At 40.2% G+C, this 8808-nt stretch overlaps 1 protein-coding gene across 2 annotated transcripts in view; it reads left to right on the top strand.

Annotated features, from left to right (window-relative positions):
* The first annotated feature begins 1181 nt into the window (after window positions 1-1181).
* Window positions 1182-8808, top strand: part of IL31RA (interleukin 31 receptor A) — a 42223-nt gene continuing 34596 nt past the window's right edge. The window contains exons 1-2 of one of the 2 annotated variants that reach the window (XM_017744161.1): window positions 1183-1814; window positions 8605-8664. The gene's annotated coding sequence lies outside the window, so the exon portion shown is untranslated. Of the gene's footprint in view, window positions 1815-8604; window positions 8665-8808 lie in introns of both variants that reach the window. The other variant, XM_008643048.2, reaches the window with a different exon arrangement.

Below are 8808 nucleotides of genomic sequence, written 5' to 3'. Positions count from 1 at the left end.
AAACTTGCATGTTTCTGTGAAGAGAAGTCGAAGGAAAGAGTCACTTGTGACCTAGAGTAAACATTTGAAGGGAACGTGGCTTAGCAGTGCTTAAAGGACCACTTAGATCACTGGGTGTTTTTTGTTTTGTCTCCCATCTTACGATGTGTGAGTTGTGGTCAGGTAGCAGAAGGAGTTCTGCAATTGCTAGATTTTCTATAAAACAACTGTTCTGGCCCCATTCTTCATAATCATTTGCGTTCCAGCACAGAGCTGCAAGCTCCCATAAAAAAATGGAACCAACAAACCAGTCCATAGAATGCTTTTGAAATAATTCAAAGAGGAAAAGTCATGTTTACTACTTTTTATGAGAGGATGAGAGTTGGAAGGGCCAAGTCTGCTGTGAAGGAGAAAGAGAATTAAGAGAAATAAACTTGAGCAATATTTACAGAAAGATAAAATACTCAGTTTTGTTTTAAGTTTTGTGAGTCTTTAAATATTTAATCTGCAGGAAAACATTTCAGTGTGATTTTTCAGCTGGAGGAAAATGCTGACAAGGGAAGTTGGGGTGGGGAATTAAGTGCACTGTCAGGTGCCTGTTTATTTTTGCGCTCAAGTAATCTTACATGGAGATCATGTTGAAAAACTTACTGGAAAATACTGTGTCGATACCTTCTTTATTCAAGGGAATTCTGTTGTCCTTCTGGTGGTGAGTCAGGGTAAGTGTTCTTAAAAGGTTTTGCTGAACTGATTTAAACCTGAGAACACCATAACCACATACCTGTGATTCCTTTTAGGTGATTCTGCTACCTGTAATTTGTGCTAAACTCGGGTCATTGAGTGTTTTTCCCCCATCTTTTACCTCCATGTTTTTGTAAAGATTGCTATTTGTATTGGAACTTTAATTCAAGATTAAGTTGAAGGTTTTTGACAGACTAGTGTTGAGAAATGACATCAAACCTTTCAATGAACATGGAATTTTTTTCAAGTTAAATTCAATTTTTATGCTATGTATAAAATAGCATTGACAGCATGTGTTTTCTTTTAATGCCAGTTTGAGCACACATTATGTCCAATTCTTGCCACTAAAGGAAAATAGAAATTAGTAATTTAGAGCATTTGATGTGGAGCTGTTCATGTGCTATGGACAAGTTGTAAGGAATCTTCAGGTAGTACCTGAATAAAGCAAAGTTTTCACAGTATGCTTAACTTCGCTGATTAAGAGCTGCATCTCAGCTCAGAAATTATGGCTGTAAGAATTGAAGGACTGTAAATGAGTTCTGAAAAACTGAAAGAAAATGGAATGTCTGCAAAACTAATACCAGGTTGATTAAAATCCTCCAGAGTGTTTTGGCAGATAGGAAAGCAGGCTATAGTCTGCTGAAGACATAAACGGTCTATTCCGAAAACATGTCTTTGTTGATAATACTTATGGGAGTTTGCATTCTCCTACAGATTAGCTTTAAAAATGCCAAAGAACAGACCCGTCTCTCTTCATTGACCTCAGTTAAAGGGCTGGGAGCAAAAAGCAAGCTTGCTGAGTATTTTCAGTGTGTTAGCTGGCTTTATGCAAAATCTGTATTCCTCTTTAAGACAAAGTGTAAAGCTTCAATGTTAGGTAATAAGGGTTGTTTTGTTTTTTTAGGGTTTTTTTTCTGTTAGCCAAGATTAGTAGTTTGAAGGTGTTGTCCAGCAGTTCCAGGAAATTCCCTGGTGACACAAGAAGGGAATATTTAACATCTGTCACAACTTTATCTTCAGTGACACCATAAATGGATGGGTCTTGGTCAGATGCGGATGTCTGTACATGTCCTGTGCTTCAGAAACTGTGAAAGGTAAAAATACTATTCTGTTGTTGCTGATTTTACTTTTTTGCGTGACTACTATTGTGTGTGGTTAGTGTCAGTCTTTGGCAATAACATTTCTTAAAAACCCTCAGTTGCCTGAATGTTTTATGGTATCACTGTTTCCATGTCTTAACTCCATTAACTAATAAGCAACAGTAGATGCAATTGTTTGATTATGGAGTATGGACCAAGGACGTGGGAATCTTACATTTAAACACAATCTCTTCAGATTTATCTGGTACTTGTATTTCTTCTAGAGAGCTTAAGGAAAATATTGAAATCCAGTAGAACTAATTCTAGACTGTAGTTCAGTAGTGCTTGAAATGTAAATATTAAATATTTTTTATTTTATGCTGTTTATTTCCTTCAAAGTAACTATGGTACAGTTGTTGGCACTTCTAAATGTAATGAGTTTGGCTTTTACTTCTTTTTATTAAGCAGAAAAAATAGTGAGAAAGGACATTTAGAGGAACTACTTTGTATTCAGGAGTGGAGAATCAGCACTTTGTTCAGAGTTGACTAGACAAATTATTTGGGAGCCAAACTGCTGAAAATGTCTTCTTTATGTTTCTGTATAAATCTGATTTACCTTTCAGAGCCTGATACCATATGTAAGTAGGAATAATGTTTTCTCACTGCAAATTTACATGTTGCCTGCTGATACTGTCTTGGAAAACTATGGACAGTGGCTGTAGTCAGCTAATTTTAGTGTTACATGAGCTTGTCATTCTTGCCATTCTTCCTGCAGTGCAGTACTGTCAGGCAGGATTTCCTTGCACTGTTGTCTTTTCCCTCCTTCTGTAGCCAAGTCAGCTAAACCAGTTTTCAATACCCAATCCTTTAATATCTCCCAGCTTTAAAGAATGCTGTTCTTTGCTCATCCTCCACTCTTTAAAATGAAATATGCATGGTCATACGAGGTGGGATGGTTGTTTACAAAGACTTTTTGTTCTGCAAACATGAATGAGGTTTGTACTGGAAGAAGTTGACTCAACTTTGGCCTCTTAGTGCCTTTCCCTTTACCACTAGTAGCAGGGAGATGAAAACAGGCAGATGACTTCTCAGTAATTCTTCCTCAATAATTCTTTTGTCTTCATCAACTCTGCCTTTCCATTCCCACTGCTTAAAAATGCTGGGTTTCTTCCTTTAGGATCATTATCATGTATCAGCTGAAACTCCCTACAGCAGTATTTCATGGGCTTCCTGGTCTAAACATGCCAGTCAAATTAAATTATATTAAAGACCTATGTTTCCTTAAGAAATTCTGTATTTTATGGTCATATGCAGCATACACAAATGTACTAAGCAAAGGAACGTTCTTCACCGGAACAGATTAATTTCTGAGCTTGCAATGTAAAATTCTTTGCAGTAGTTGATCAGTTCATTTAGCGATCACTTCTAGAAATTAATGTACTTTATTCACATTTACTGCCTAGACTGGTGAATATGTAAACCACCCTCTGTGAACCACTTCAGGAATTTTTGTGCATGTAGACTGCAAGTGCAATATATACAATTTAAGAATATAAAGCAGTGATTTATTAGAAGGTGTAGATGACTGGTAGCATGTTAGTCTTGACTAAATGGTGATGTACCCTTCATGAGACATCTGACATGTGATGAGGAAAAACCTGACCTCAGCCCACAGCAACAAAAACGGCCAGCCTTACGAAGTGAAGACTTGACTCCTTGGAAGGTAAAATTGTGGGTGGCCAGGTAGGAAAGAGAGGAGCTCACATCATTCTATGAATCCTTTACAGGAATTTCTGAGACATTTCCTGACCTGTTGGTCCTATTCCAGAAATGTGTTGCCTTAGCCAGTACCTGCACTGTCTCAAATTCAGGTTGGTCATGCTGTAACTCCTCTTCAAGCCACAGATGTTTCATTTTATAAAAAGCAGTTGAACACACTGACTGTGTTCTTCAGTCACCAAGATTTACCTCAGATTTGCAGGTTAGAGACTTGTTAGTGAAGTGTTTTACCTCTTAAATGTTTTCCGCTCTGAACAGTTTCACAGAGTACTTGGTGTCATCTACCTGGACTTTATTAAAGCCTTTGATACAGTTTCCCATAGCATTCTCATGGAAAAGCTGACAGCCCATGGCTTGGACAGGTGCACTGTTCACTTGGTAAAAACTGCCAGGATGTCCAGGCCTTGAGAGTGTTGATGAGTGCAGTTACATCCAGCTGGTGGCTGGGCATGGGTGGGGTTCCCCATGGCTCAGTAGTGGGAGCACTTCTGTTAAATATCTTTATCAATGATCTGGATGAGGGAATTGAGTGCACCCTCAGTCAGTTCACAGGTGAAACCAAATTGCATGGGAATGTTGATCTGCTGAAGGGCAGGAAGGCTCTGCAGATGGATCTGGACACCCTGTGGTGTGAGTTTCATCAAGTCTAAGTGCTGGGTCCTTCCCTTGGGTCACAACAATCACAGGCAGTGCCACAGGCTGGGGGAAGAGTGGCAGGAAAAGGATGGGGGGGTGCTGGTGACAGCAGCTGGACATGAGCCAGGGTGTGCCCAGGTGGCCAAGAAGGCCAATGGCATCCTGGCCTGGATCAGCAATAGTGTGGCCAGCAGGACCAGGGCAGGGATTGCCCCCTGTACTGGGCACTGGTGAGGCCACACTTCAAGTGCTGTGTCCAGTTCTGGGCCCCTCACTGCAAGAAAGACACTGAGGTGCTGGAGGGAGTCCAGAGGTCAACAGAGCTGGGGAGGGGTCTGGAGCACAAGTCCTGTGAAGAGTGGTTGAGGGAGCTGGAGATAAGGAGGCTCAGAGTGACCTAGAAGAAGGAGGTTGTATCCAGTTAGAGGTCAGTCTCTTCTCCCAGGCAGCCAGTGACAGGATGAGAGGAAATGGCCTTAAGCTGCACCATGGGACATCCAGGTGGGGTATCAGGGAGAAGTTCTTCACAGAAGGAGTGATCAGGCATTGGAATGGGCTGTCCAGGGAGATGATGGAATCACCATGCTTGAAAGATTTCAGAAAACACCTGGACTTGGCCCTTAGTGCTGTGGTTTAGTTGACAGGGTGGTGTTCAATCAAAGATTGGACTCAATGATCTTGGAGGTCTTTTCCAACCTTAATGATTCTGTGGTTTTTGTCTTTTCTTTTATACCCCTGTTATACCTTTTTACCACTTCTGTATTCCTAGTGGTTTTTCCTTACATTCTTGAACTTGTTTGTTAAGCTAAGAGACTAAACATTTTAGAAGCTTCATAGCTAAGGATCAGTGTGCCCCAGACCCCAAGGTCCTCTCCAGAACACATTCTGTAAACCAAGATAGAACCATCCAGGGGAAGGCTCCTTGGGGAGGGGGGCTCACTTGAGCCTCTCATTGGGGAATCTTTGATAGATATGCTAATTAGTAAAACCTATAATCTTCAGGGATAGACTCGGCGGGGTGCATTTCAATGCATATGACCTGGACGTGTGCACCTAAGGATCCTTAAAATAAATACCAAGGTGAAATCCCTTTTCCCCTTAACCGTGTATGACTCTTGATTTTAAGACCAGGAAAAGGCATCACTATGACAAGTGGAAATGGCCTCAGGTTGCATCAGGGGAGGTTTATATTGGATATTAGGAAAAACTTATGAAGAGAGTCGTTAAGCAGTGGGTCTGGCTCCCCAGGTTGGTGGTGGAGTTGCAATCCCTGGGATTGTTCAAAAAATGAGTCAACATGGCATTTTGTGATATGGTTTAGTAGGTAGTGGTAGGTGTAAGAGAAGAGTATTTGTATGATAAGCTGTTCTTTGTTAAAGTGTATGTGAGAAACTTGGTTCATTGCAGGTGGTTACTACAAACTGCTGCAGCTCTCCCTTCATAGTGATTCTCTGCCAGGAGTAACTCGTCCTGGTTGTAGTTGTCATAAAGAGTCTGCTCACTGTGGTCTTGGGGTGGAAAATTACAAGAAATGGTGCCTTGTAGTCCTGCTATTATTACATGGGATTTTCAGTAATTCCTTTAGCCTCCTTGTACAAATGGGTTTGATTAGGTTTCTCTGCTTTTGCAATTGTAGTAAAAGGCTTGGGAATCTTAAATTACCATAGGATGAAAACATGTAAAAAAAAAATCTGTAATAAACCTCTAAGACATTACTCTGGGAATAAAACATCCCTTCTTTGCCAGCAGATTAACATTATCTGGCCTTTAACAGATGGCAATTACAGCTGTTTTGATGTTGCAATGCTGTGAAGGAAGATGTGATGGGATGGAGGTATTGCATAATTCTCTATTCTGAAATTGATAATGGCTTTGTGGCTTTCTTAGCAAAACACCTGATTCTTTTCTTGAGGAGTGAATCTTCTGTAGAGCACAGATTAAGAAGATGCACAAATAATTGCACTTAGGCATTAAAACCTTTCAGTGTGTATCAAACATTGGTGGATGCACACTGCAAAACAGTAATTCGTACATTTCTTACGCCTTTTGTTAGATTTGAGCAGTTTGTAGAGTCTGCCTCTAAACCTATGTCAAATTAGTGTCATACAGGTGTTGCCCATTGTAGGGAAGCTGACTTCAGGCACGCAGTGGATTGTGGTGGTCCTTTCTCTCTCCCCCTACCCCTTTTATCAAAAACCCACAGCTGTGTGCTTATATAGTAGGTCAGGAACAAACACCAGTTTCCATGCCAAGTGTGTAATTTACTAATAAAACTTTCTGATTGATTGTGGACCCTTTGACTTGTCATTCCTTTTGACCAGTGAGCATTTACAAGTCTTAGGTACTTCCTTCCCCCTTCAGAGTTTGTTGTCACACCCATTGTTGTTGCTTATTCAGTGATACATTAGTCATAAGCTTGGACAATGAAGGCTGTAGTCATAAACTGTAGTCAACAGCATTTAAATGAAGGCTGTAGTCATAAACCAGTAATTTAAGAGCATGGTTTTGAGGGTACTGCTGTTGTTGAATTTTTATGTTACTCTAAAATAAAATTTAAGAATGGCATCGTTAATTTTTTTACTTGTTAAATGCAGTCTTGCATGGAGGTTGATACTAGTAGACTTCTAATGACAAGCTACTCACTGAAAAATGGAGTTATACATACTCAGAAATTGAAGTGAAAATCAGACTAGTTTCACTGGATTGTTCTTCCCCACAAATGAAAACAGTAGGGAATAGAAGGACACTCATGGGTTTTGTTTGTGTTTTGCAGTGGTGTAAGATGCCGTCCTCCTTACATTTAGAGGAATGAACTGGTTTGAGTTATTGGCATAGGTAGAAATCAGCCTAATGAGTTTCTCGGTTAAAACCAACTCTGCAACTTCCTGAGGTAAAATTCAGTATATGTTTTCCATCAAACCTGCTTTTGCTAAGACTGCACAATTAAATGCTGCAAGGTCAGTTTGCAGACTGGTCAATGAAAATGCACTTAATTTTTCCACCGAACTACAAAATTCTCTATTCTGTGCCAGTGTTAATACAGGCTCACTGTAATTATACAGTGGTCAATAACTTTATAGGGTGTGGCCATACATAATACAGAAGATAAATATTTTTTGAAACTGAACTTCTACAGATAACAAATGGATTTGCAGTAAGGGTCAGATTTGTAGCAGTAGTTATGCAGTCTTCTGTCTCACCCTGCCAACAGAGGCAGTGGAAATGCTTCCCTTTAAGAAGGGGTACCATCTGGGATCAGGCAATCCCTGGAGCAGTTACCCCTGAATCACCAGCCCAAACAATAGGTAGAGAGGAATCAGCAATGAAAACAGTTGAGTCTTTTCTGTGGAAGGCACTCGTGTTTCAGGAACAGTTACTTCTCTTTGCTCCCACCCTCAGGACAGTAGAGTTAGTTCTTCTAGAGCATTTGTGTGCAAAGTGGATAAAAGTGTCTCTAAGTGTGGATATGGGACACATTTTTTTGGCATGGTTTCTATTGTACTCTAAAAGTTTCCTGTTTTCTGTGGCAAATGACTTTGGTAAATGACATCACTTTTGTAGGATGTTTTTCTCTTTACTATTAAATTGTTACAAATGGTAGTAGCTGAAACAGTTACTGATGCTATCATTAAGTGCCTTCTGCATCCTGGAATCTCCTAAGTGCTACTGCCCAGTACACACACAAATATTTAAGATTGTGCAAGCTTTAATTTAAGCACGTTATGTAGCCCTGAGGCAGGCAGAGGGATGACTCAAGGTTTTTAAAAGTTAAACAAATGTTTAACTAGTCTGTTAGGTCTGGTGCAACTTTTCATCATTTTGAAAGATTGAGCAGTCAACTTTCAGTGTATCAGTAAAAACAGTGTATTAATCTGTGAGAATGGGCAGTTAATCAGACCAAGTCTAGAACAGAAGTTCAATAATTAAACATAATTGTGGGTCTGGTCCTGCTCTTACTTTTATTCTTACTAAAGAAAAAAAAGTCTGCTATACCAAAGAGCATTTAGGTTACAGTTTACATCTGCTGCACAAGTCATGGAAGTTGAAATGAGTCAATCTGCAGCTTCTGTTGCATGTGACACTAGTGCAGGATAAACTATTTGTTGTCTGTAATGGATCTCTTCCTGAATTGGGGCCAAGACTTCTTGATGTACTGATTGCATTATTAAAATTCAGTATCTGTTCGTGGAGGCTGTCTGCTTAGCAAGGACTGTCAGTGCTTAATAGGAGCCACACTACTAGGGACTTTGTATTTCCATTTACTAATTTCACGGCATCTTAATTGCAACGTTCCTTCTGATTTTCAGTCCCATTATTCCTTTTTATGTTGCTTATGGGCTGCAGTCTTCTTCCAAGCCATTAAGTGGAAAACATTTGTTTGTTTTAAAAGGGATCACCACTTGAATTACTCCCTTGCCTGTGCCCTAAATGATGCATGACGTGCTTACCGGTGAGTGCTCCTCTGTTGTTGCTGTTACCCATATGCTTGTTCCGCTGCGTGTGCTTATGCGATTTGAAGACACTCTTGACTTGTTTCATCTGCATCCAAACGTCGCTGCGTACACCCCCGCACGGCCGGCTGATTACCGCCCTT

This window comes from Corvus brachyrhynchos, unplaced genomic scaffold (assembly GCF_000691975.1).
Source record: "Corvus brachyrhynchos isolate BGI_N302 unplaced genomic scaffold, ASM69197v1 scaffold310, whole genome shotgun sequence".
In the NCBI taxonomy this organism is placed as follows: Eukaryota; Metazoa; Chordata; class Aves; order Passeriformes; family Corvidae; genus Corvus; species Corvus brachyrhynchos.
Note: the sequence above shows the minus strand (reverse complement) of the source record. Positions and strands in the feature narration are given on the sequence as shown.